This window comes from Festucalex cinctus, chromosome 18 (assembly GCF_051991245.1).
Source record: "Festucalex cinctus isolate MCC-2025b chromosome 18, RoL_Fcin_1.0, whole genome shotgun sequence".
Taxonomy (NCBI): domain Eukaryota; kingdom Metazoa; phylum Chordata; class Actinopteri; order Syngnathiformes; family Syngnathidae; genus Festucalex; species Festucalex cinctus.
The window spans coordinates 19969615-19976397 of NC_135428.1; the positions used below are offsets into that span (position 1 = coordinate 19969615).

Sequence of the window (6783 nt, forward strand, 5' to 3'; positions counted from 1 at the left end):
TAATTAGAGGACGCAAGTTGGTTTCGGCTAACCACGCCCACCTCACGCACGCGCAGACTCAACAGGTTACAGGCACGTTTGTGTCCCAAACTCAATGGGGAAAGAAATAGTCTATACGATGGATAAACTCAACATAACATGTAAAAGAAAGAAACCGATACAGATTGGAAACACCACCAGATGAAAAGATGTTGAGATGGATGAAGAAAGGACTTAATAAAATAAATACATCAGGAGTCATGAAGGTAGCCATACGAAGTTTTACATAATACAGCGTCGGTTTACAACAATTAAGAAGAAGAAGCAAACTAATGGTGCCGTTTTCTTTCTTTTTGGTATTTTCGTAGACTTTGCATATAGAATTGGGTGGTGTGCGTGCCATTGTGCGCCGTTATGGGATGGAATGCAGCCACTTGTTGGGCCAATCATATAGTGGCATTCCTCATTTGCATTCAAATCTGGGCAGTGGAAGCCACGTCGTGTTTGACATTGCGGACGCAAATTGACTTGCTGGGCTCCAAGAGATGAGATTGGTGCACAAATACATCAAAACTGCAAGATGCCCTCTTGTGGATGATGCAGCCGGCCGCCGCGCATATGCGTGGGCAGACTGCCTTGCATCCCTTGCGGCTTGCAACCCCCGATTGTGTCCATCTATGTTGTTAAGGTGAGGCCATTTTGCCACTTGATGTCGACTGAAAAGTTAGGTAACAATCAATCACGGCTGGTCACCTGCTTTGTGGGTTTGGTCATGTGACGTTCGCAAGTTATTTAGGCAAGTGGGGGTGTATTATTGTTAAGAACATTTTGGACTTGACTTCCCTTTTAAGCAATTTATGCACAGGAAATAGGACAATTGCAATTTAGAGGGAACATGAAATAGGAGAATTGCATAAGTTAAATATGGATGTAAGAATTATGAAGCAGCAATCAAATGGTCCAAAATAAAAATTTAACTAGACCGTTTAAAATATTTTTGAATGAAATAGATCAGATTTCAGGAAATATTACCTCCTAAAAATGGCTACAGTTTTCATTTCTTTACAACCTATAAAATGCCTTAAATTTATTTGGAACAGTATATTTTATTTTTTAATTATTATTTTTAATCATTGTAAGTAGTGTTGTTCCGATACTGATACTGGTATCGGCAGAGGTGCCGATACAGCATTAAAACAGTGGTATCGATATCAGTGACTACTCACAAGTAACATGCCGATACCATTAATTCCAACACTCGTCTAGGATTTTGGAGGCAGCATCGTGTGTCCTGCTCGTGAATGACATTCACTGATGGCAATGGCAGGACAGCTTTTTCATGTTGAGGGAAAAAAAACAACAACAAAAGTTCGGTATCGGTATGGTATCGGTATCGGCCGGTACTGCTATGGGTATCGATATCGGGGGACAAAAAACGGTATCGGAACAACACTAATTGGAAGGCTTGTGTAAAAATTAGTGTTGTTCCGATACCGTTTTTTAGCCCCCGGTACCGATACCCAGCTTTGCAGTATCGGCCGATGCTGATACCATACTGATACCTAAGGTTGTTTTGTTTTTTTCTCAACATGAAAAAGCTGTCCTGCCATTGGTTCAGAGCATTCAAGGGCCAATAGGATATCTTAGATCGGCATGTGCACAAGAAAGACACAAGATGCTGCATCCAAAGTCCTATATGAGCCTTGGAATTAATGGTATCGGCATGTTACTTGTTAGTACTCACCGATACCAGTATCGGTATCGGAACAATACTAATAAAAATGCTCAAATTATATCCTGGTTGATGACTTGAAAATTATCTACCACAGGAAAAAAAAACAAAAAACATTGAGAGCCCATCCTTTCGACATCTAAGGTGAGGATAAAAACTGCATGATATTGTTTTTTTTGTTTTTTTTTTAAATCCATAATGATATTAAAAAATAGAAACATTTGAACTCTGAAAAGAGACACTTGTATTCAAATAAATACAGTAATTCGTTGTTTATTTGAGCCCTCATAAATAAAGATAACTTGACTTGTTCTCATATTCATGAAATTAAAACCAAATTTGAATTATATATCTGCAGAAAACAAAAAAAATGTCTTCATCATCTGTGTTCTGACCATGCAATCAGCTGTCAATTTGAATTAAAAATGACTATTTCACGTAACAATGCAAAATAATAGCCAATTAGAATAGTGTATTCTTTACCTGGTTAATGTGATTTAGCTCCTGAACCTCATTTTACAGCGTCAGCACATCAAGACTGTGTCACGTTCATTTTCACCCACAATTGTAAAGTGTCATCTGTGAGACGTGAGTGATTGTTTTTAATCGTTCATGTAGAATGTAGCATTAAACCTTCTGGGGGGGTTTTTTCCCCACATACCTTTTTTTTCTTAGATTCATCCATGGTTTGTTTCCTGGGCGCCACATAGCTTAATAAATTTGTGTGCCAGGTGTGTCACATTGGCCTTTGCGATGCTTATTATAAAAAAAATCAAAATGCTTGATTTTAATTTTACAGGCGCATCATAATCGTCAAATTTAGAATTACACTTTAAAAACGAATAAACTAATTTCAATGAAATACTCAACTATTTTCTAAAGTCACAAAAGAGCCACAACACAAGGATGAAAGAGACACATTCGGCTTTGGTTGCAAAGGCTGGTAAGGAAAATTGGACACAATTTTGGAATGGTGTACTGTTGGATGTTTGTTACTAAATACTGCTGTTGAATGTTTCCTAGGTTGAAAACAAGAACTTCTTGATGACATCACTCGAAGCAGTCAGCCTTTCCTTCTTGCTCAGGACCTACAAGAAACATTCTTGATTGTGATTGACAACTATGGACTTCCAAATCAGGTGACAGATTCAATGGCACTCCTCATTGAATCTCTAAAGGGATACTTTACTTATTTAGCCATTTTTAGCAGTCAAACATTAATATTTTGCCTATAATAAATTTGATATTTCCATTATTTTTCAAATACAATTAGAACCTTTAAAAACATTTTGCAACTTGCTGTCAACTGAAAATGACATCACAAGGGCTCAGGTAACCAATCACAGCTCAGCTTGTGAATATCACATGACCAAACCTAGAAAACAGGTCAGCTGTGATTGGTTATCTGAGGTAGGTAAAATAATATATAGGTAGGTAAAATATTCTGCGATTGGCTGGCAACCAGTCCAGGGTGTCCCCCGCCTACTGCCCAGAGCCAGCTGAGATAGGCGCCAGCACCCCCCGCGACCCTTGTGAGGAATAAGCGGTCAAGAAAATGGATGGATGGATGGATGGAATGATGGATGGATGGATAGATAAAATATTAATTTATTTATTGCTATAATGGGCTAAATAAGTGAAGTATCCTTTTAAGGTCCATTATAAATTTTGTACATCGTGAGAGTGAAAGGTAAGCACAACTTCTTTTTTTTTTTTTTTAAGATACGCTAATATCTTTTCAAAATATCACCAACACACTTGCGAAAAACAGTAGAATCATATGGCATACATTTGGCGATCTTCTATGTTTAGTCAACTAGATATTGGTCCAGGAAAAATGGCGTCATCAAAAATGGTCAAAGGACGTCCTGGAAATGTTATGTTAATTCAACTGCTTGGTAATGTTCATGTTACAAAAGTGAATTGGCCTCAACACAATGGTTTTGCTTACCGCTCACATCTAGTTATCTGTGGCAAAGTTCAATCTGAAATGTCGTTTTTCTTTTTTAAAGATTGTGTCAGATCTAATAATACACAAGAAATTGTATCTTTACAGCAACTTTTCATGCATATGATGTGACCATGAAAAAAAACGTTGTAACTATTTTTGTAAATATTTTTTGGTATACTTACTTCCATTTGCTCCATATAGCTTCACCAATTCAGTAATAAAAATAATATATTACACATTACGGTATCATATTTGAAAACCTTGGAGTAAAGTGCAACCATTTTGAAAAATGTGAACAAAATTATAAGAAATAGCTTTACGCATTTCATTGTTGAGTTTGAGTACAATTAATTAACTCTAAAAAGCTGAGAAATGTGAGTCTTACTTTTGAGTGGGATCAAATATATGAAACTGAGCTAAATTACACTTTTACAGCTAAAGTGGCGCGTTCTTTCTTTTCTGTCTATCAAGATCTGTTTATAGATCACTATCTACATTATATTTCTTTATCTACTGTATAGTCATCTTCACCGACAGTGCCTTGTGAAAGAATTAATACCCCTTGAACTTGTCGACCTTTTGCCACATTTCAGGCTTCAAACATAAAGATATAAAATTGATTTTTCCTTGGTGAAGAATCAATGCTGAGTGCAACTCAATTGTGAAATGGAAAGAAATGTAAACAATATTTTAAACTTCTTTTGAACAAATAACTGAAAAGTAGTGTGCATGAATTACTCACCCCCTTTTCTCTCAGTGCAGCCAAGTGACTATAAGTTCCCTGACAATTTCTGAATGATCCAATGTTGACCTAAATGATCGTTGATCATAGAGTCCCTCAGTTTTTAACTGCCACTATCAAAGAGCCTTGAATATTTGCACAGGGACTATTTACATTTTTCACTTCAGTAACATTTTCAAAATAATTGGAAAGGTTCATGATAGAACACTAAAACATTATCATTGGCTTTTTTTGCTTATTGGCTGGGGGGAATCACATGGTTCTACAGACTTTGTTTGTGATGTCCATTGATGTACATTACCAAATGTGGTCATTTGCATGAAACGTCTACATCCTTTTTCTATGACCACTCTATTACTGCCTACTTATAAAAAAATAAATAAATAAAACCCTCAGTTATATTTTACAAATAAGGTCATGACTTAGCTTTTCACAATGATGTTTTAATTGTCAGAGTTAAAAGAAAAAAGTTGTAAGCTACTTAAATCTCTGTCAAACATACATAAATTTTGGGGGAACTAAGAGAGACAGTATTTTTGTTTATGTTTGGTGTAATACATTCATACGTATGTATGTACTGTATTTGCTGATTACAACAAAGTATAGATTCTGTATTTTTCTTAAGGGCCTACATGCCACAATATGCATTTTCTCCACATTTTATATTCAAACTCCAACCTCAGCAAAAATATGATAAAAATATGATACTGTATATTTTGATCCATAGTGCAATAAGACGTATGACACCAGATTATGTTCTACACCCAACAGCTGTGTTCATGTTCTCTCTCTCCGTCACTCACATCCACAAACACCGGGCTGCACAAAACCGACAAAGCTCATTTGATTTATCATAATATGCTTTATCTGAAAAGTCTCTTATCACCAGATAAAGGGAGGAAAGAGAGAGCAATCCGTTCAGTGGTGAAGTCGGGACAGAGGCTGAAAGGAACTATTGCCCGAAGGAGTGACTTTTGAGTGAGGGACAAGAAAATGCTGTGAAAGACAAGATGGAAGACGAGGAAAGGAAAGAGAGGACCATGCAGATGGACAATTTGATCTCAAAAGAGGAATGGAAGATGAAAAACATTGGATTGGTGCAGTTTTGTAAGCTTTGCTAAGGAAAACGGGCTCAAGAATTTGTTTGAGACGTGTAGATTTAACCTTTTTTTTTTTTAACTTTGAAATAATAATAGTGAATGATGGCAACATGATTTTAGAATGGAAGTTTGTCATCATCACTTTGTTGATGTTCTAACGTGTAATCATCAATATTCTGTGTTCATGTCTACTTTTCTACATATGACCACCATGCGTAAGTGGAACAGCTCCAACTACAAACAGACAAGTGTGGAAGAAGACTGAGCTGCTCTAATCCTCGTTGGACGACACCCTCCCCATAGATGGACTAAAAGCAACACGGGCAATGATGCAAGCAAGGGCTTTACTTGATGATTTATTTATAACTCTGGAAGGTAATGTACGAAAAACAGCCAGTGGAAGGCGTGCGGACGAAGAAAGGAAGGGCAACAGGTAATGGGCAAGAGGAGGGGTGAGGAAGAAGCAGGCGAAGGGGCAGAAAGAAGATGGGGGGAGGATCCCGCTTCTCGTCCCCACTGACACACTGCTGCAGTTAATCCAGATTAGAGTGTCTAAAGCAGGTCGGCTAAATCTGCAGGCCAGCCAGCAATACAGAGGCCGCTGTCAGTCCCAATCACTCACTCGGCACACACACACACACACACACCCCACACACACACACGCACACGCCATTAATCTCCTCTGTGCAAGCCAGGTGCCACCAGAAGCTCAGCATAGACTGATACCGGTCAGACGCCCAACCCCCCTTTCTAGTCCATGTCCACATGAACAAATATGTACTATAATCATTTTTTAAATATATATATCATGTATTGGTTTGCAAAACTTCCACAGGAGAGATGGAAAGAAGGAGAAAATATTACCTCAAGGTGGGTGGTTAGTAGCACTCAACAATTGAGAACAATATTCTAATTAAAATTTTTGTCCTCAATTTTGCGATTGTGATTTAGTGTGCAATTATTTTTTTCTTCCCATGTAGACAGTGTGTATGATTTAATGGTATCTAGTGACAATCTAATAATTCATTCATTTCCGCAAAAACCCACTATAACAGTGTTTCCTCCATCAGTTTAGCACCTTTCTTGTAACTAGTAGTGCCTGGCGGTGACAGGGGTCCCTGAGCCACGCAGCTCGAACTGGGTGTTTTTATATCGCTCGTGTCAGCTGGAATATTCGTAACTCCAAGACCAAAAAATGTTTTTGGTGTCCTCTTGGATATAAGCAAACAGTAGAAGGGGCATAGCTCAGGTGGTAGTGCAGCCGTCTCCCAAGCTGAAG

The 6783-nt window shown here is 37.8% G+C and overlaps 1 long non-coding RNA gene across 1 annotated transcript; it reads left to right on the forward strand.

Annotated features, from left to right (window-relative positions):
- The first annotated feature begins 2380 nt into the window (after positions 1-2380).
- LOC144006288 (uncharacterized) lies at positions 2381-6441 on the forward strand. The gene is made up of 2 exons (XR_013279771.1): positions 2381-2654; positions 2735-6441. It is a non-coding gene; the product is annotated as an uncharacterized LOC144006288 (long non-coding RNA).
- The last annotated feature ends 342 nt before the right edge of the window (positions 6442-6783 follow it).